General features: G+C 43.4%; 1 long non-coding RNA gene across 1 annotated transcript; it reads left to right on the top strand.

Annotated features, from left to right (window-relative positions):
- Positions 1-14,560: 14,560 nt before the first annotated feature.
- On the top strand, positions 14,561-20,904 carry LOC129383912 (uncharacterized). The gene is made up of 3 exons (XR_011890156.1): positions 14,561-14,653; positions 19,717-19,812; positions 20,801-20,904. It is a non-coding gene; the product is annotated as an uncharacterized lncRNA (long non-coding RNA).
- Positions 20,905-22,424: the final 1,520 nt, after the last annotated feature.

The following is a 22,424-nucleotide window of genomic DNA, read 5'->3' as shown; positions in this document are numbered from 1 at the left end:
TTCATTTTTCGTGTATTTTACTTTCTAGTATTAGTTCCTTACGTTAAGTTTTACTCGGGTTATTTCCTCAAGTGTACCTTTGTGGCCTTTCGTTACTTCAGTTTTTCTTTTTTCATGTTTTGATCTTGGTAGTAATGTTGATGAGCCCTGCATTGAGGTGTATCTTTTGTATTAGACTTTAGAAGGATGCTTACTCTTGTTTGCCTTGATTTTGTAACCCCCCTTACACAATGTCCGCATAGGGCCTGTAAGGTATTTTAAATAAATAAATAAATCAATAAATAAGTAAATAAATAAATAAATAAACAAAGTGGTCCCTTCAACTGCTTACTATATTTCGCTGCTTAAATGATCTATATGTTGCGCCGAAGCTAGCTCTAAAGGCAAGTACTACCACATACAATGCTGTGCTTCGGCGGTTCTTCAGCCTTTTGTTTAATTCGACTCACCGGATAATTCCAACAGTTTCGTCGGTCCACTCTGGATCTAAATGAAGTTAATTCCGCATGATTACTTCATTTTGTTAATCTAAAGAAAAGTCGCAGTTTCACCCGATCATGCGAAGCAACGATTGCTATAGCAAATTGGTAAACAGCGAATCGAAGTCACGATAGCTGTTTTATATGTGTAAACTCGTATAAATTCGCTCACTAACTCAATTACCAAGCAAGGCAACACACGCGTACGGGCAAGCAGACACATCTCATTCGATCAGCACGGACACTCGCCGTCAAAAACCGCTGGCACGAGGAAAAGCGGCAGCAGCAGCGAGCGTATTTACTTTCGTGCTATATCTCCCCCGCTTGAAGGTGAACTACCTAAGCGATGAAAACACTGCGCACTCGAAGCGGTGAACCCTCGATGCACCTAGACCCTGTATTCATCGCACATCATTTTCACGATGAGGCCCGCGCGCCCGCGCTCAGTCGTGCTATGAGCATCCGTTGCGGCTGAAGTCTGGTGTCCCTAGTAGTTATCGCCGGGAAAGAGAAAAAAATACGCAGTTGCCGCCGCGATCGAATCTGGGTCCGATGGGTGGGAGTCAATTACGACTGAATGAATAAATGAATGAATGAATGAGAAACTTTTATTTCCGCAAGACTACAAATTTTTAGGCGTAACTTTTCACACAAAACTGAACTTTCTGGCCCACGTTGACGCAACTAAATTAAATCAAATAAAGCACTAAATATCCTCAAGGTTCTATCGCATAAGCACTGGTGATCTGTCCAAACATGTCTATTACGTATATACGGGCCCTTAAACGTGTAGCATCCTCGACTACGGTAGTGTAGTTTATGGTGCAGATAGGCAGTCCTACATTAACCGACTTGATCCAGTTCACAATCTCGGCCTACTACTGGCGAGCGGTGCCTACAGAACATTACCTGTCCAAAGTTTATACGTTGACTGCAATGAGCCTTCATTACAGCACCGCAGTGCACTACTTACACTTTCCTACGTGCTGAGAATTCGGTGATCGCCACAACATATATGCTACAGCATCGTAATGCAGTGCAAACCTCGGGTACACTGCACAAACAAACCGAACATGATTCGGACACTTATCTTACGACACGAACAATACTGTCAGACTTATGAAGTTCGTCATGAGGTCCTGCAGGTTGCTGAAAGGCCGCTATAATTGCCCCCATGGTACAACTATTCAATGCTATGTGACTGCACACTAACACATTTAAAGAAAAAAGACATTCCACAAGAACACATAGTACAACTGTTCCGAGCTAATCAAGAGAAATGTAAGAATTAAACGGCATTTTAAACTGACAGCTCTAAAACGCACGTCAATACGTAGGTATAGGAATCAACAAAAAAGGAAAAATAGCCTTCGGATAAATAATTTTTCTTCATTCAGTACCGTCGTAGTTTGTGCTATATGGACGGTAGTAAAATAAACTGCTACCGACAAGTATATGAATGCTGTCATATATACAGATTCGTTAAGCACACTCAGGGCTCTAAACCTTAACTCAGTGTCTGAACACCTGGTTTGCGTTATCCTAAAAATGTTGGCCGATAATAAATACGGAAGAACTATACGATTATTCTGGGTCCCAAACCATGTTGGGATACCAGGCAATGAAACAGCAGATAGATGTGCGTTCATGGCAGCACACAAAGGCATAACGCAAACAACACTTCCATACAAAGACAGTACCCGAGTGATTCATATGGCCGACATCAGAGTGGCAACTAGAATGAGACTCTTGCACAAATAACAAGTTACACACAATAAAACCCCTGCTTGGCGAGTGGAAGTCTTGCAGTCACCAGCAACGCTTCTATGAGGCTATCCTATGTCGACTTCCAATTGGGCACACACACCTGACACACAATTTTCTATTTCAAAACGAAAACCCGCCAACCTGCGAGAAGTGACATGAACCACTCACAGTAATGCACGTTATTATGACAGGTCTACATACTGAAACAGAGACGGAAGCTTTTACGGAATCTCTATAACTTACACATGCCTTTACACCCAGCCTCAATAATGGAAGATGATCCGCTAGTGCCCTTCACTCCTTGAGCTCTCTAGAAGAAACTGGTTTTTTGTGCAGACTATAAGGTAACGCAGCTATTGCTGCTTTAAGATTTGATTGCTTGATATGTTGTGGCTGGCGCAGCATAGCCTTAGTCGCTTTTCCGCCATTAAACCCAAATTAACTAACTAAGACGAAGAGCAAAGTCATAACAAGGTAAAAGCGGGGACCAACGTTTCGACAGGCATACCCGTCTTTTACAAGGCCTACAAAAAGGTAAGTTCACTTGTCGAAACGTTGGCTCCTGCTTTTACCGTCTTCTCGCTTTGCGCATTACTAAAAACAAGGAATGATAAACCAACCTGTACGGCACTACAATGATAATCGCAAAAGAATGAACAACCGTTACCAACTGTGGCACTATGAAAAACGCATTCCTAAAAGCGTGCTGCAGAGGGGAAAGTATGCGTGCGTCTTTAAAACACTCAGTTATAAAAATTCCGACAGGGTGCTCCGGCGTCTTAAACGTAACATAAAACTAAATTTGAAGGCACGACATTGGACGAAGGTACTTACCGATTGGCGGAGCAGCTGCGGTAGCTTTGGTAAATGCGACGACAACAGAAAATTGAAACGAATAAAAAAGAATATCGGTGATACTTCCCCAATATCTTAAATTCTGAATCGAGCATATTTAGTATTTTGTGCTTCCCGATACTGTGTTGGCCCTCTATGATCACATCAAGATGGTTTGGTGCGGCAGTCACTTGTGATACAACGAACTGTGCGAAATATCTGCATATTTACTGTATATAAGGGAATGGCTGCGTTTCAACTCTCGATGTCGACAGTTAACATAACCCTCAACACAGGGAGTTCTCTTCTAAAGGTATCTTCTTTTTAAAAAAAAGGATCAGTTGCCTTTTGAGTGGGATCACTAGAAATGAACACCATCAGCGTCCTGGGGTATAACTGCAGTAGACACCGTAACATGGGCGTTTTAAGTAATTTAGTATATTAAATGACCGGGTTATTTATTGCGAGCTTTAACTATTACCTGCAAGCAACAAGGCTTTATTTTGTTTTGTGTTGCATAGGCGCCGACTATGGAGGAGAGGAGGGGCTCCGAATCCCAAGGCCCTTCTTAAGTTTTTCGGGGGGTGGCAGTGCCCGCCCGCCGGTGATGCCGAAGCCTGGTTATAAGAAGTGAAGGAAACGGGCCTACAGTAGTGAACTAACTCTCAATATAAGCAACATTGACTGCAGATTTTTATAGTGTACGAACTGCAAGACCATAAACCAAACTTTTTCTTCTGCTTTAGAGAGATTCAATTAATTTCAAATAGACCGGCCTTGGCTTGAATTAGTGCCCAGTAAGTCCGAAAGGACGCAAATATGAAATTCAGAGGGTGGCACATACCACATTCATATTGTCATGCCGACTTGCTGTGGCATATGGATGTTGCTAGTGTGCCCTAGACTGACTATTTAATAAAAATCTTACTGCACTACATTCAAAAGTAAGCAAGAGATCAACATGACAAGTTCCTATAGCTATTCGGCATAAAATCGTCAAACTATGCAAAAGTACTGCAAAATGTTTAACATCTTGCTTTTTCGCGCAAAAAATTCGAAAAAGAAAGTAAGACAGTGAGAGGCGAAAGGAAAGGAAAGACGAGTGCTACACTGTTTCTTGTTAGCCTGACATCATCTTGTGCCCAGTTGACTCGTGTATAAAATTCAACATGCGAAAGTTTGGTCTTCACTTTTTTTATGAATTAACAAACATATTCTGCAAAAATAACTAACAGAAACAAACTTTTCGAGGTGTAATCTGTCCAAGATGATTCTTAGTGTCACGCTTTGGTATCACTTTATGTGTTATTGCAATTCTTACCTTCATTGGAGCTGTTGAAGTAGACAGCTTGGTGTGTCTTCTTCCGCTTCACGTAGCAAGGAACACTCAAACAAAAAGGCGCAACCAGAACTTGTTTTACGTCAGCCGTAATATGAGCAAGTATTAAAAGATAGCAATTTTTGCCACATCACAGAGTACACTAAATAGCCCTTAATGTTGCTTGTGAACTAGTGCTCTGCTTTAAAGTGATTTGCAGTATTTGCCATAATGTATCAGACAGGTATGCCTTTGTAGGGACGTGAGTTCGCGCGGAGGAGAGAGATAGACGAGTTGACGGCGTGAATTCCAACTGGTTTTATTTTTCTTTTGCTTCAGCCTCCCCCTTCCCTGGGGCTTCTCACCCTTCCCTCTCCTCGCCATCGGTGGAGAGTGGAGAGGGCGAGGAGGAACCGGTTCGGAGGTGCGCGCGCTCTTTCCTGCACGTTGTGGCCCTCTCGCGATCGCTACACTTTCATTCTGCAAGTCGCGCCTCATTGAAAAGGCTTGCTGACATATTTTTTTTAAAGGCCTCCAGGCTGGCTTTCTATAGTTATCTCACAATAACAGGGACAGCGTCAACAACACATTAGGAGAACAGATACCTTGTTTTTAGTAAATGGTATGTATTTCTTTATTATGGTTACAAAGCATCAATGTTTACCTTTTTTTTCTGATAATTTCGTCTGCCCTTTTTTTCTGATATCTGACCTTTGAGCCATAAATCCCCATACATCAATCAAACAATCAATAGGAGCTTGCGCTCTTAATACAGAAAGAATTTCTTCTAGATGCCATGAAACGTAAGTTACTAACGCTGGGAATACTTGCAGATATTTAAAAATCATTCGATAAGGTAAATCATCAGAACTTGTCAAAGAAACATTAAATATTGCATAATGTTTAAAAACAGAGCTGCCAACACAGGACGCAGACAAGAGCATGGGACATACACGGCGCTGTTGAAATATCGAATTGAAGGGTGTCCTTTTAAAGTTATTGAATAGGAATTGTGGAATTCCGCCGCTAAAGAGTCCTAATACATAGAGAAATTTCAGACAATCTCGCTGTCACGTCACGTGTTAAAGAAGTGTTCTGGAGTCACTATTATTCAACATTTAGATGAAAACATATATCGAACATCGATTTAATAACTCTTGAGTATATCATGCGGGAGACCAAAGTTCATCTTTCACCTCGACTGGCTGGAAAAATTTAGTAAGCAATTATATGCACTGCAATTATATGCAGTGCACTGGGCTTAGTAAACTATATGCATTGGGCAAAGCAAGCTATCACTAGTTACTACCACAACCAAAACAGTGCGTTTTAGCTCCCGAATTCGTCAGGTAAACACCGAGGGTGCTTTAAAGTTTGGGAATGCTTACCTTGATTTCGCTCCATCAGTGAAAACCCCTGGAAATATATTTGAGCAACCTTTAACGCAGAATATTCATAGCGACATGGTAGCTACTAAACTCTATCGTGCTACAGGAATACATAAAAGAGTACGCTTCTTTCTTCCTTAGTATCTTGAATTCCTTAAATAAAACATCCTTCTTCTTTCACACGTTACGCACTGTCACGTGGCTCGAGCTACAATACCTGAGTCCTGTTGAATAAATATTGTTTCGTTAAAGAAAAAAGCGGCCGTGGCTTAGCTTGGTTAAGCCTGGTGATTGCGAAGCAATAGCGTCCCTGGTGAGAGGAGCGGGAGTTAGGCCGCCGTTGGTGGCTACCGCCTCGCCTCATGACGGCGTGAGATGGGGCCCCGTTTTTACACAGCTGGTGTGACGTTACACCGACCGTAGCGCCCCTGGTGAGAGGAGCGGGAGTTAGGCCGCCGTTGGTGGCTACCGCCTTGCCTCGCGACGGCGGGAGATGGGGCCCAGTTTTTACACAGCTGGTGTGACGTCACTCTAGGTCACGTGGGGTGACGTCACGCAGCGAGGTCACGCTAAAGGTCAATGGTGCCTACCACCGCCTCGCCACGGAACGGGCTGAAGTGCGACCTAAAGTAGTATTGCTTCTCAATAAAAAGCACTGTATCCATAACTCGAGATTCTATGCTTACACTGAGCGCCTTTTGGCAGTCTTGTAGTCAGCAAGGGGCATGGCTTTTACAATTATTTGCCTCTAAAGCGTAATAAAAGAACTGCATAACCTGAGATATTCAGTTGTCTCACTAAATGGGATATACCATACTACACACCTAACCAAGAATTCTGGTGAATTACTGTCTCACGAAACCAATATGGTGACCAAATGATGTTCTACATGTTGCCATTTTTTTTTTAATAAATAGCCGCTATTGCTTTTCTCTCCTCTTTCTGATATGATGTATATGCTTCGCGCTACTAAGTCTCTGAAAAAATGCTGCTATCATCAAAGTGCCAATGAGATTTTTTTGTTTAGGATGCACAGATCTCGTCAAGCGTACTTTCTACTTATTGTACTGAAGTTTAATTTTGAATACTCTCGGCTACTTTGTTGTGGTCTCTTGAATGACTTAAGTGCCCTCCACTCATTGTCAGGTCAAACGATAAGGCGGAGGGGCGAAAGTAGAATTACGCTGTTCTTAACGCGAAATTTAGTGACGCTCAGGGCAGCGTAAGGCTGTGCATTATCGCGCAGAGGAGGCCATAGGCCACACGCTCGTAGGTTAGGGTGATAAAGTCACAGTGAATCACAAATGCAGTTGAACACTCCATTCCCTCGGCATTCACCACCAACCCTGGAAGGCTGATCTCTTTCTTTAGGCACCTCTGGTAATAAAAAATGCCAACATCGTCGACAATCTGTAATGGAGTAGCAGAAGTCTGAACGTGTAATTTGACGGAATTCAACGAACAGACGATGAAAACTTGGTGCGAAAAAATTAATTTACTGGCGGAACAACATAAGCTTCCACAGATCTCAGAGCACGATGTTGCTGCAATTAGCAGTCTCCCTGCTAAGAAATAAAATACGATAGGTATAACCTGCCATTTTCATTAACAGTCGCAGCGAGACTTGTGGTGGCAGAGTAGGTGAAGCATGTCCAGACCCGGCAGAAGTCTGTTCCTCCTGAAGAAGCTAATAACATGAACTTTAAAGTTGTTGCGCGAAGCTGGAAATTTGGCAAAAGCAGACAATTCAAACATTCGTCGCACAACGACGAACGCATTCCTCTGCGCAGAGGCGATGGGGAGAGGGTTCTGGCAATTCCCGGTACTTGTGACTTCGGGAAGTTAAAGTAAGAAGGGATGAATTGCACTGTACACTAATAACCAAAATGTATTAATAACACGTACTTTACACAATTCCGCATACATTCGCACGGCACGTGGGACAAGCCTATAATAAAATATAGTAAATAAATGAAGGGCACTTTTTTTTAAATACGCGATAAGTAAAGTAGAAGGAACTTGATATCGTTGTCTTATTTAAGCAGTTAGGTGGAATATCTTATGCAATATTGCTAACATAAATATGGTTGAAAAAACTAATTTTTCTTGTTTAACCTCCTATAGTACCTTATATTCTAATTGTCGATATTGTCGCAGTGGTGGTATCACGTTACTACTGAAACCGGTTACTTTTTGTAATCTAAAAACTTACTCTAAAAGCAAAAATCCCTGTGGATCCGTTTATATAGAGCACCGAAATATTGTAGTTGCTGTTTGTTACCGGCCTCCGAATGGCACTGTCGCCCGCGTAAATGACTCCAAAGTTTCTAACGTCATACTGGCTTTCAAAAACACAAACACGCTAGATATTTATGGTTATCTAATGAAACCACTGAAGCCTAATATATCGCTTATTGCGGTATGTATTCCTCACATCTTTACACCACAGTCAGGCAATTGTCCTGCACCAAATGCGCAATGTGCGTTGTTGCGACGCCGTTTCTCGAACCTCGACCGGCGTTACTATTTGGTAGCGTGGCGTTGTCGGTGGGCTGCAGGCGTCCGGTAGACCATGGCGACCAGGCAGGGACGAGACCACTTCTAATGCTAAGCTTGCACTGTTTATTCAATGGTTGGTGAAGGATGAGAAGAAGAGAATGAATGAATTGAAAAAATACATTGCGGGGCCCCTAAATATGCTCATAAAATCGTAGGTGGGATCTTGCTCACGTCGACGTCACGTGAGAGGCACTAAGTCTGATTGTGGATGGGCGGCTGATCCCTTCACCCAGGTGACATTCGCACGTGCGGGAACCCACGGGTCGAAAATCGTAGGCAGCTGATCCTTCCTTCTAGGCGACGTTTGTTCACGGAAAGGGCCTCCCCCAGAGTCACACAGTTTGTAAAAAGGATTCTCCCCTAGAGTCGCACACACAAAGGGGCCTGTTATCACTGCGGGCGTCTGCCCGACCTGGAACCACTCGAGACAACCATAGCGAATTAGGAATCCATCCTTCGTTTCGGTTGAGCAGGGCCTTTCGAGCATCCTTTTTGCTCGGGACGTGTTACATGCCAGTCGCAACAGCGTGTTACAGTACAGTTTGAAAACGGCTTCACGAACGATATGGGTCACTAGCGCCCGTTTTCTACTCTACCTATTTTTTCAAAAGCTCTGGTATAGGATATCTATTAATACTTACTAAATTTGAGCGAAAACACAATTTCGTACTAAATTCGCATACAAAATATAAATTTAGTATTAGGCTTGCTTAGTCATTTCACGATGGCATTTGATCATATCAATCATGAGCTGCTCTACAGACCACTGAGCTATACGGTAGATGTGGCAGGGCTCCATTATTGATTAGCTCGAACGCTTTGAGGCAAGTCCTGCATGACGCCCTCCTATAAGCGGTACGTTCTGGGTTCATCACAGACCAGCGCAGATAAGGGCACTTCCAAGCGAGATCATGCGTCAAAAAAACGCGGCCGAATTCTCACGGCTGAATGCGGCCAATAATCAAACCTAAGCTTACATGCCGCCCTGCAAATTTGGCGCCCAAAAAGCGCGCAGAAGGGTTGAGAGCGTTACAAAGCGAGAGGCGAGGGGAGCGATGAGGGTGAAGCTGTGAGGGAGAAAGAGAAGCGAAATGCGAAAGGAGAGAGCAAGCAGTCTAAGAAAGAAGTCGTCGCTTCTGTGCGTAGGTTGGATGGAGGAGGAGGAGGAAAGACTCCGCCGGTCGGGAACGAGTTAAACATGGCGTGAGCCGGCGGACGAGGCGGTTGATTTCGGTGGCAATTAACGTCGTTTCTATGCACCAGCGACGTGATGCGACTGTGCACGCGTTGTGAAGGCATACGGCCGCGTGGATGAACGCTCTCGGTGATCTCAGTGATGTTCAATTCCGCCGATGTTAACGAAAATTGTAAGAAGCCAGGCCAGCTTCGACAACTCGTGGGTGTGCGACCACAGGACGACAATCAGCAGCGATGGCCATTCATGTGCGCAGGATCGTCGGGCCCTGGAGTGTGTGCCGTACAGCTGCGAACCAATGTTGGTTAGGTAGGTGGATTTCTGCTTACCATACTACTAAGTGCTTAATTTCTGCCACTGCATGGCAAAGTTCTGACTGGTGTTCCAGAAGTCGCGGGGCGCGGCAGTGCTGAGCTTAGCATCACAAGTTGGCGGCCGGACGTAATTATATTTACTCAGTCGTGTTGTTTACTAATTGTAGCAACGTGTCATTATTTCGTATTATTGGCGCCGCCTCATGGACACCGAAGCGGCAAGGTTCTGACAGGTGTTGTATAAGTCGTGGGTCGCTTTTCTTGTCGCGACGATAGATTGGATTTTTTACAATCACTGCTCCAAGAGGGCACATCTAACTGGCAAACGGAAGCTTCAGGACTGCACCTGAGGTTATAATAAAGCAGGCCACGTAGGATCCCCGAGGCACCCAAAAGGGTAGCAGGGGAATCAAAGCTAGAAGCAGGGCGGCCCAAAGGTTGAAGCCGCGGAGGTCGAAGCGTGCCAGGGGGTGTTCGCATAAAAAATTGGATGTCCGCGATACCCGAGAAAACCATGGCCAGGCGGTGCTGCTGCACCACCTGACAGCGCCCCCAATGTGGAAACGTCAAGCAGCGCGGTCGCGCCGTGGCGCAGTCTCCGCTTTGTTTACATGGTTTCGTCCGCGCTTTTCTTCGCTTCTCGTGCTCACGGCGCTCCGTTTTCGACGGCGGCAGGTCGCCTGCTTGCGCAACTGCCATGCAAAGATTGCAGTGTGGCTTCAAGAAGGTCGCCGACACCGACAGCTTTCTTCGTGGCGGTAACCTTACAAAAGGGGAGCGTCTGCTTCCGCGCGCGTACGGCGTTGAACAAATTGTGGACGGTGATGTGACAACAAAAGTCAAGTGCGTGTCACAGGTGTCCGACAAGATCGTATACGACGTCGAGTTAGAGGTACGCACCAAGTTCAGAATTTTAGCCACATTGATTTCAATTACAACATAAGTCACTCTGGCAGCAGGAACATCACTTGTCATACTACCGGATGACTGCAGATCCATTGGGCTGCTCGTTGATGGTTCCGTCACTTGAGAAAGGCATGTTCTGGAGTCTGTTTCACATGTGTCTTGCTGCTGCTCAAGAGAAGTGTCGCTGCACTATGAAAGCACACGTCCCGCTGGTGCTGACTGCTGAGAAGACTGCTGTGATTGCCATTGGTCTGTTTGACGCGCTCCCAACTGCATCGCACAGAAATGAGACAGTATGTGTGCCTATTTGTTGCGGGATTTAAATTACTTCGAATAATGTGTTTGCTAAGGTAACGTTCCTGTGATCGTGCGCATATATTATTCTACAAGAGTGCTACCACTACAAATTATGATACTTCCACACTGCCAGTCATACCTTTTCGCGCTCTCTCGATCTGGTGCTTTCTTTCTGTATACAGGTGGGAAGATGGTAGCGATGTATGATGGATCGTGACTTAGGTCACCCTTGCAGTTGCCAAGGAAATGGGTGCTGCACATTCGCGTGTTTTTGGTGGATTCCAGGGAGTGTCATCAGCACTGCAAGCACAGAAAGAATACATGCATTACGCACCAATAAGCATGGCACTATACTAACGAGAAAGACCCTCTTCCCATCTTCAGCAACGTGGCCTAGCTTATAGCTCCATACACCCTCTCAGCCTTAAGCTCAGGAAATTCACAAATTAAGATGTTTTTGGCAAACTCTACAAGCCTTTAATATATGGTGACTCGGAGATGCCTGTAACTTGAACTCCCTATTTCTTGTCACATAACATCACTGCATGGCACGAAGAGAACTGCATTATTATAAAGCTAACGCAGTAATCTGGAAAGTTGGGCGAGTTGGTGATTAATAATCATACCGAGTTGGTGAAGCGGAGCACTGACCAGTACAAAGCGAGTGTTACAAGCACAGCGAGTGTCGTGTATTCTTGCGTGTGTCCGCCTTCTCCTGGTCAGTGCGCTGCTTCACCAGAACACTAAAGCAGTTTCCTTCCCATAGTACACAAAATCCTAGAGCACAACAGCCAAAACACACATCTGCTCAAAATTAACAATTTAAGTACTACATAGGCGCATATTGCCTAATATCATGGTGCAATAAATATTTAATGTATATCACGCCTGTTTCAATGCAGATGTTGGAGTCATTGTAATTAATTGCATTAGTCAGCAAGGTATCTTTTCACTGCTCATGAGAACTGGCTCGTACAGACTGCTCCGCGAAAGGAACCGACACCACGTTAACCAGGCATTAACTTGGTACCAGCAGCACGAGCACAAGCATTAGCGATACATTCCTCACCAAAGCAAATCAAGTTCCTCGTCGGGAGAGCAGCTAAAATAAGCTCGCGCCGATGGCAGGCTACTACAGGAAACGAAGATTTTTGGCCGGAAGAGCAGGAAGAAGGTGCAAGGTGGTAACTACCTTAAAGCATGCTTGGATGTTGTGAACTTAGAAGGCATGGCCAAACAGCAAACATAACGCGCACATCTCGAGTGGCTGCTTTCCGATCTGCCGCTTACCGACGCACGCGGCGACCGCGGCTTACATTAAATACGGTCTGCTACCACACAAAAGTAGCGCGCTGCCCCTTTCGTTACCTGCACAACTAGTAATTTAAGTTGCAGCGTTAGGAAAAGAGAAATAATTCTCTTGAGCTCGTCCATGCCGATCCCGATGGAAGGCACAGTGCAATCAAATAAATTCGGGGGTTCTAAGTGCCAAAACATTGCCAAAACCACAAAAATATCATTACCAGGCACGCTGTAATGGGGAGTCTAAGGAATATTTTTTACCCTCCGGGGGTTCTTCAACGTGCACGAAAATCAAAGCACACGGTAACATGGGTGTTCTTGCATATCGCGCCTATCGAAATGCGGCCGCCGTGGCCGGGAATCGAGCTCGCGTCGTCAAGCTTAGCGGCGCAACACGCATGCATTTACTGCTAACAAACGGCGGATGTCACCGCAATTCAACTACGCGACACGAATAAACAAATGGTCGTGCGCTAAAAACAGGCATATCACTATTCCGCTTTCATCGAGCGGCCGTGATATTGCACGCGAATGCGAATGTGTGAGACTTAGTTGACTCGACGCACTGCAGTTATCTATGCTTGCCGTCTCTCCTTCTCGTACCACTTCCCCGGAAATCTGTAGAACTTCACAGGCGGCGTACCACTTTCGTGTTTTCGAGGCTGCCATGGCAATGGACAACACAGCAGTATTGCGTGTCACCTTTCGTGGCTGATGAGGTCGCACTCGGCATCGCAAAAACCACGCGCACGAGCGCTCCCGCCTTGCAGAACACGGGCGCGCTCTGGCGCAGCGACGACCTTCGAAACTTCTATCGGTCCGCTAGGGGAGCATTCCGCGCTGGTGGATGGATGGATGGATGTTATGAGCGTCCCTTTTGGTGGGTTGCGCCTCGAAACTCTTCCTATATCTTGCCTAATGTCCTAGCTAGGTTAAACAATAAAAAATAAAGAAATAACTATGAACTACCACACCCAAATTTTCTGATCCCCTAGTGCGAATGTGCTTTTGTACGTCTTTGTCTTTTGTCGTTTCCCTACTTTTCCTCCACCAATCCTCCCATCGCCTCTTACTAATCACCATTGCGGAAATGTTTATATTTACACTGCTCTCGCTGAACCCAAGCGTTTCAAGGAGGCCAGTGGTGCCTAAATCAACCGCTGGGAAGACGTCTTCACATTCTAATAAAACATGCTCCCTCGTTTCCCTAGCTTTAACGCAGCAAGCACATGCTTCTTCTTCCTTCTTATATCTCGCTTTATAGGTGCGTGTTCGAAGGCATCCCGATCTCGCATCGAAAAGTAATGAGCTTCCCTTTGAGTTATCATCCATGGTTTCTTTCCTGATTTCCTTTTTTCCTCTTAAGTATTTACTCATGGCAGGTTTTTTTTCCATTGCCGCCACCCACGAGTATTTCAGCCTCTCTGATTTTCTGCTTGACCTGCTTTGTTGCTGTGTTGCCCACCCTACAGGCCGCATACTTAATGGTAACTTCCTAGTTCTTTTCCTTCACATTGAATCAATGTTGTTTTTCCTGCACAGATACATGAACGCTCTCCCAGCCCATTAACTTTCCTCCATATTCCTCAGCCGTTCTTCATACTCAATTTTACTGGAAGCCTCCCTCACTTCAGAATTAGTACAGCGCATGTCACCCTGCACAGCTTCATTTGTAGTCTTCCCCTCAGCGCCCAATGCGAGGCGACCCGCTGACTTTTGGTTCCCGTCGAGTCCATTTGTACCCATTGCGCCGGCGTTGAGAGCGCCGCATGGGGGGCAAAATTCAACTAGCGGGTGGTACGCCTCTCGCATCTCTCGTTCGCAACGCTTTGATTGCCTCTGGCACTGCGCGTGTTTGGGCACGTTTCGTAACGCGCGTTGTGTGTGCCTAAGTGTGTGTGTTTGGACGTTTTATTCGAAGGACGATGTACAGTCTGTTTCACACTTAAAGGAAAACGCGGAGCGCATTGCATCGCGATGCGGCGAGCGCTTGAGTCGGGCGGCAGCAGCAGCTCGTGCAGGCGCAGATGCTCGAGGTGCTCGAGTGATTGCTGTGTAGTATTCATTTTTGGCTGTGAGGTACCGACTAGCGAATAAATATGCCTTAATAAGACCTTTCTTGGGAGCTTTTCCTACCCACATTATCAAATTTCTGCAATTTCTTTATATTCTCACCTACGTAATTTTTTTAAAAGCAGGATTAGAGCTGGAGGAGTCGACACTAAAAGTAATGCTACCAAAGGAAGTAGAGAAGCCGCCTGTCCAGTGCAACTACACAGTGGATCACAGCACAGGTAAGCGAAAAACTGGACCAGAATGGCAGCTCGTTGCATAGCGAAATGATCATATACTTATGATGAAGAAAACAAAGAAAAAGGTGATATTTTGCGAACAGAAAGGGTGCTGACGTGCAGAAAGAGACAAGTGCAAAATTGCTCACATGCAGATGAGATTGAAGCACTTGCATGCACTGTACCATCACTACAGGTAGACACATTCACGAGCACTCTCACTCATATTCTCTGAGTTCACAAGCGCTGAAGGTAACTGAGTGAATTTATGCAAGTGTAAATGAATGCAAGCACAGCTGAATGCCAGTAAGTGGGAAGGACATAAAGCAGTGCCGCTGAGTGCCAGCTGACAATGTGGCCCAATTATTTATTACCAGCAAACGTAAAGAAATGTGACTGAATTTAACAGAAGCCCAAGCACGTTGAGTTCGATATAGAAGATGACAAGTATATGTGAAATGTGTTCACGAAGAACGTGGAGAACAGGATTGAGCGTATTTTGTTCGCTTTAGTTGCTTGTTCAGAGCGTTACTTGTGTTTATTTATTTTCATGGCTTGAATGCTTGGTTTACACTACATATACGCTCATTGTATTCAGATTAAGTAGGGATGGACATTGGTGCTAATAATGTCAGTGAAATTTTTGAAACACAGAGCTGTTAACTTGAAAGGTGGAACATATTCCCATGTCATTCACAATGCCACTGAAAACTTTGTGGATTTCAGTACCTGTGTCATTTAATGATGTTGTAAGAAAGCAGCACTGCATTGCTAAGAAACTATGAAAGATTAAACAGAAACACAAGTTGGACATTTGGCTTATGTCTAGTGATTGCTATGTAGTGTTCATTTTTGGCGGTGACGTACCAACTGGCCAAGAAATAGGCCTTAATTTATTTTATTTATTTATTTTACAATACTGCCGCTCTCAGCCGAGAGCCTAGCAGACGGGCATGAACACTTTCTTTTCCCCACATAAATACATGTGCGAGCTACACAAAGAATGAAAAAGCAACAATATTCAACAAAATACAAAAGATAAGGTAGATAAGCTATACAACAGAACACTAAACAAAGCAGAATAATATGAACAACAACCGGGGCATATCATAGTCAAAGCAAAAACGTGAAGCATTTGGAAATAAACAAGTGTATACATTTTTTTTTCTAAGTACTGTTAGTTTAACATAAAGAGAATAGGGAACAAACATGAGAAATCATTAATAATCTCTTGTGATGAGCTCTAGTTGTGAAACGAACAGGGATAAAGAATTTGTCGCTGTTAATGACGAGTTAAGTTCATTCCATTCTCTGATTACTCGAGGAAAGAATGAGTACCTGAATGCGTCATTAGAAAAGGAATACTCGGTTAGCGTATGTTCGTGTTGATGCCGTGCTATTCTAGATTGCGAATATGAAATGTACCGGGTGATATCAATTTTATACTGACGGTGCAGCATTTGAAACAGAAATTTGAGTCGACCTTGTTTCGCTCTCGTCGATAATGTGTTGAGGCCTGAGGAAGCTAAGAGACGTGAAGGTGAGTCAGTAGTACGATATTTGTTATGAATGAACCTTGCGGCTTTTCTTTGTACACCTTCAAGTTTAGCTATGTTAGTTGCTGTGTAAGGAAACCAAATTGTGTTAGCGTATTCTAAAATAGGTCTCACAAATGTTTTGTAGGCCAGAAGCTTAATGTTCGTTGGAGCGATCTTTAGGCGTCTTTTTAGATAAAATAGCTTTCGTAGTGCAGTAGTTGTAATGTTAGTTATGTGTGTTTCCCAATTGAGGTTTGATGTCAGTGTTATCCCTAAATATTTCTGTTGCTCAACCATGGAAAGAGGCGTGCCATTAACGATATAGGTGAAATGAGAGGGTTGCTTTTTTCTTGTTATTGTCATTGCCACTGATTTATTGACGTTAATAGACATTTGCCACTGGGAGCACCACTCGGCTAGCGTGTTAAGGGAATCAGAAAGATCGAGATGGTCGTTATGGCTGTTAATTTCTTTATATATCACACAGTCATCCGCGAAGAGTTTGATTTTGCAGCCTATATTATTGGTTATATCGTTAATAAAGATCAGAAATAACAGCGGCCCGAGTACCGAGCCTTGTGGTACTCCAGATGTGACAGGAACGACATCAGATGGCATGTGGTCAAACATAACAAATTGTGAGCGGTGTGTTAGAAAAGCTGTTATCCAAGCAGAAACTTCTCCTTTCCCGATGGCATGCTCCACTTTTGCAATTAGCTTAGTGTGACTCACGCAATCAAAAGCTTTAGATAAGTCAAGTAAAATCATGTCAATTTGAGAACGATTATTAATACTAAGAGCAAGGTCATGAACTACCTCTGTTAGTTGAGTGATGGTTGATAAGCCAGATCGAAAACCATGCTGGTGAGGCGATAGGATGTTTTCATGTTCTAGAAATACTGTCATGTGTTTTAGAATGATATGTTCTAGTATTTTGCATGAAGTGCTGGTGAGAGATATGGGTCTGAAATTGGCAACGTTATTTTTGTCGCCTTTCTTGTGGATCGGTATTATTTTAGCCTTTTTCCAGTCGCGTGGTAGATTAGAAGTTGCTAGTGATTTACGAAAAATGTGTCCCAGATATCTACTGCACCACTCAGCATATTTTTTTAGGAATTCGTTTGGAATTTCGTCAGGCCCGTTTGATTTCTTAGGGTCAATGTTGAGGAGAAGATTGTGGATTCCGGCGTCCGTTATTATTAACCGATCAAGCACTGACGTACAGAATGGTGGAAGAGGGGGGAGTGTACCATTGTCTTCCGTGAAGACTGATTTGAAGAAATTGTTATATTTGTTTGCTGTTGCACTTTTTTCTTCTTCAGTTAGTTTGGTTGTTGTCTGCTCGGTACTGCGCAGATGTTTCCAGAATCTTTGTGGGTTATTTTTTAGGAAGCTAGCAAGAGTGACACTGTAGTAATATTGTTTCGAATTTTTTAGTTTCTGTTTGAAATGCGTAACTGCAGATTTTAACTTCAAGGCTGTAGATGGTTTTGGGTTATTCTTGTTTGCCTTACGAAGCCGATTTGCGCGCCGTTTAGCATGGATGATTTCGCGTGTGATCCATGGATTCTTAAGGTGCTGTTTTTTCTTTTGCATTGGAATATAATTAGTTATACAGTGCAGGACAATGCTCTTAAAATGTAGCCACAATGCATCTACATCAGTAGATTCCCGAGATGCTTTTTCCGAAAAGGAATCGAATTCATGAGACAGATAAGTTAGTATGCTGGCGTCATCTGCTTTATGAAAGTTAAAAAAGCTTTGTACTGTGGACTGGGTACTAATACAATGATCAAGCTGGAATGTGCACATAGGTATACTATGATCAGATATTGCTTCAATAATGTCTATTTGTGCTTGACTTGTAGTAAAATGGTTGCTAAGAAATATGAGGTCGAGGATATTTTTCGTTGAGCCTTGAACGCGGGTAGGACGAGTGACAAGTTGATGTAGGTTAAAATTTAGCATTAAGTCTATTAGCACTTCTGAGGCTTCTGACGTATGATGCATTGTGGACCAGTCTATGTCAGCTAGGTTAAAGTCGCCCGCAAGAATAATCCTGGATTGATGGACATGACGCTGCATATATTTTTGAATTGCTGAAAGGCATGCACTGTCAGAGGAAGGGCTCCGATAAACGCAACCGGTTACGATTGACGTCCCGTCGCACAAAAGTTTGCAGAAAACCGCTTCAGCGTTGTTCACCTCGGGAAGAAGGACAAAGCGAAGACAGTTTTTTATCAGTAAGGCCACCCCTCCACCTCGTGAAGGTCGGTCTTTTCGGATGATTGTGTAGTTTGGCGGGGCAATCTCGTGGTCGAATATAGCGGGTGATAGCCATGTTTCCGTGATGGCCACGATTTCGGGCTCGTAATCAACTAGAAGGCTTTCCAAGGCTTCTGTTTTATTTAGGACACTGCGGGCGTTTACATTTATCAATGTTAATCTTTTGATTGTGCGGCTTGTGCCGCTTGTGCGGCTCTGCGGGTTATTCGGCGGTTTGTTTCTGCGTCGTTTTTTTGCATCGGTACTTTGTCCTTCTTCTCTTCGTCCCAAATATATGCGCGTTTGTTAATGTAAAGTTTGTCAAAAGAAAGTGATACTTTTTCCTTTTTTTCACGGTTTGGTTTTGCACTATCCCAAAGTTTCTTCCGTATGTCTCTTATTCTTTTAGAGAAGTCTTCACCAATTGAGTAGTCAGTTGTTTTTAGTTTGAAACCTCGGCTTAAGATTGCCACTTTTTGTCTGTAGTCAAGTAACTTCATTATTACCGGTCGAGTTTTATCTGTGGCGCGTTTCCCCAACCTATGTATACGCTCGATGGCAACTTTTTGTAGTCCCAGGGTGTCTTCGATAATGTCTTTGTTTACAGTTTGTTCTAACGACTCGCTAGTTTCATCGTTTTTTTCCTTTAGGCCATAGATAATTAGGTTAGATCGCCTACTGCGGTTTTCAAGGTCGTCAATTTTATGTTGAAGACTGTCTATTACTTCGCTCATGCAGGCGATTTCTTGTAGACAGGATTCGACTCTATTTTCAAGGACTGCAAGGAGGTCAAGCTTGTTTTCTATATCTACTAAACGTTTTTCTTTAATATCTTTGATGTCGGCAGCAATATCCTTCAGCTGTTTTGAAATTTGGGTTAGATCGGGGCCAGGGTTAGTTTCAATATCACCACCTAATAGCAGCAATTTTGTCAAGGCCAAGGCGACATCAAAAACCAGGATACAAAACGGTGGGCACGGCAGCACTAGCAAGAAAGGGTCGCTTGAGCGGATGCAATAACCAAAATCCTTTCTCACCTGTACAATGAATGCAAACGGGTTAGCGTGCCGCATACTGGTAGTGCCACCGTGCCCAGTGGCCGAGTCGATCCCAGGCAGGCTATTTAAGGCAGCGGAGAGCAGTGGCGCTGAACGCAGATCACGGGCCAAGATAATAAGACCTTTCTTGGGAGCTTTTGTTACCAAATAATCAAATTTCTGCAATTTCTTTCTATTCTCACCTAACTGAATTTTTTCTATGCAGGATTAAAGCAGGAGAGCTCGACACTAATAGCAACACCATCAAAAGAAGCAGAGCAGCCACCTGTCCAGTGCAAATACACAGTGGGCCACAATATCGGTAAGCGAAAATCAAGCCCACAATTGCTGTTCATTGCCCTGCAAAAAAATTATATGCTTATGATGAAGCACACCAAGAAAAAGCTGGTATTTTGCCAACAGAAATGGTGCTAGGGTGCAGAAATTGACAACTGTTTAGAATATCGCTCACATGGGGATGACATGGAAGCACTTGCATACACTGTACTATCACTACAGGTAGACACACACCAACGACCACTCTCACTCATTTCCGCTGATTTCACAGGAGTGGAAAGTCACTGAGTCAGTTTAGACGAATGTAAATGAACGCAAGCGCAGCTGAATGCCAGTAAGTGTAAAAGACACAAATGAGTGCCCCTGAGTGCCAGCTGGCAGTTTGGCCCAATTAGTTATTACCTGCAAGTGTGAAAAAATATGCCTGCGAAATAAACCATAAGCCCAAGCACATTCACTTCGATATCGAAGATGACAAGTATATGTGAAATATTTTCGTGTAGAACGTGGAGAACGCAAATCAGCGTATTTTGGTCATTTAGTTGCTTCTTCAGAGCATTACTTGTGTTTATGTATTTTCTTGGTATCAATGCTTGGTTTGCACTACATATGCACTCATAGTATTCAGATTAAGTATGAATGGACATTGGTTCTAATAGTGCTAGTAAATATTCAGATACAGAGGTGTTGACTATAAAAAGGTAGGGGACACTCGCATGTCATTCGTAATGTCACTGAAAAATCTGTGGATTTCAGTACCTGAGTCATTTCACAATGTTCTCACAAAGCAGCACTGCATTTCTAAGAAACTATCACAGAATAAAAAAAAAACATAGGTTGCACATTTGGCTTCTTTCTAGGGATTGCTATGCAGTGTTCATTTTTGGCTGTGAGGTACCGATTGGCCAAACAATAGACCTTAATAAGACCTTTCTTGGCTGTCTTGTCACCCAAATTATCAAATTTCTACAATTTCTTTCTATTCTCACACAACTGAATTTTTTTCTATGCAGGAAAAATTAAAGCAGGAGAGGTCGACTCTAATAGCAACACCACCAAAGGAAGCAGAGCAGCCGCCTGTCCAGTGCAACTACACTGTGGATCACAATATCGGTAAGCGAAAATCAGGCCCAACATTTCTGTTTATTAGACTGCAAAAAGAATATATAGTTATTATGAAGCACACAAATAAAACGCTGATATTTTGCCGAAAGAAAGGGCGTAGGGGTGCAGAAAGATACAAATGTTTGCAATATTGCTCACATGCGGATGACATTGAAGCACTTACATGCACTGTACTGTCACTAAAGGTAGACACATTCACAAGCACTCTCACTCATATCGTCTGAGTTTACAAGCGTTGAAGGTCACTGAGTGAGTTTAGGCAAGTGTAAATGAATACAAGCACAGTTAATGCCAGGTATTGTAAGGGACATAAATGAGTACCGCTGAGTGCCAGCTGACAATGTGAACCAATTATTTATTACCTGCAAATGTAAAGAAATATGACTGAATTAAACATTAGCCGAAGCACGTTGAGTTCGATATAGATGATGACAAGTATATGTGAAATGTGTTCGCGCAGAACGTGGAGAACAGGATTGAGCGTATTTTGTTCGCTTTAGTTCTTTGTTCAGAGCGTTACCTGTGTTTATTTATTTTCATGGCTTGAATTCTTGGCATACACTACATATACGCTCATTGTATTCAGATTAAGTAGGGATGGACATTGGTGCTAATAATGTCAGTGAAATTTTTCAAACACAGAGCTGTTAACTTGAAAGGTGGAACATATTCGCATGTCGATCACAATGCCACTGAAAACTCTGTGGATTTCAGTACCTGTGTCATTTCATAATGTTGTAAGAAAACAGCACTGCATTGCTAAGAAACTATGAAAGATTAAACAGAAACATAAGTTGGACATTCGGCTTATTTCTAGTGATTGCTATGTAGTGTTTATTTTTGGGTGTGAGGTAACGACTGGCCAAGAAATAGGCCTAAATAAAACCTTTATTGGGAGCTTTTGTTGCTCACATAATCGAATTTCTGCAATTTCTTTCTGTTCTCACCTAGTTGAATTTTTTCTATACAGGTATAAAGCAGGATAGGGCGACAGATAGCAACACCACCAAAGGAAGCAGAGCAGCCAAATGTCCAGTGCAAATACACAGTGGACCACAATATCGGTAAGCGAAAATCAGGCCCACAATTGCTGTTTATTGCCCTGGAAAAAGATTATATGGTTATGATGAAGCACACAAATAAAAACTGATATTCAGTCAACAGAAAGGCTGCTAGGGTGCAGAAAGAGAGAAGTGTTTACAAAATATTGCTCACATGCGGATGGCATTGAAGCACTCGCATACACTGGACTATCACTACAAGTAGCCACATTCACGAGCACTCTCTGTCATTTCCGCTGACTTCACAAGAGTGGAAAGTCACCTAGTCAGTTTAGACAAATGTAAATGAATGCAAGTGCAGCGAAGTGCTAGTAAGTGTAAAGCACATAAATGAGTACCCCTGAGTACCAGCTGGCAATGTGGGCCAATTATTTAACAGCACATCTAAAGAAATATTACTGAATTAAACAGAACCCCAAGCACGTTGAGTTGGATATAGAAGATGACAAGT

Source organism: Dermacentor andersoni, chromosome 9 (assembly GCF_023375885.2).
Source record: "Dermacentor andersoni chromosome 9, qqDerAnde1_hic_scaffold, whole genome shotgun sequence".
In the NCBI taxonomy this organism is placed as follows: Eukaryota; Metazoa; Arthropoda; class Arachnida; order Ixodida; family Ixodidae; genus Dermacentor; species Dermacentor andersoni.
Note: the sequence above shows the minus strand (reverse complement) of the source record. Positions and strands in the feature narration are given on the sequence as shown.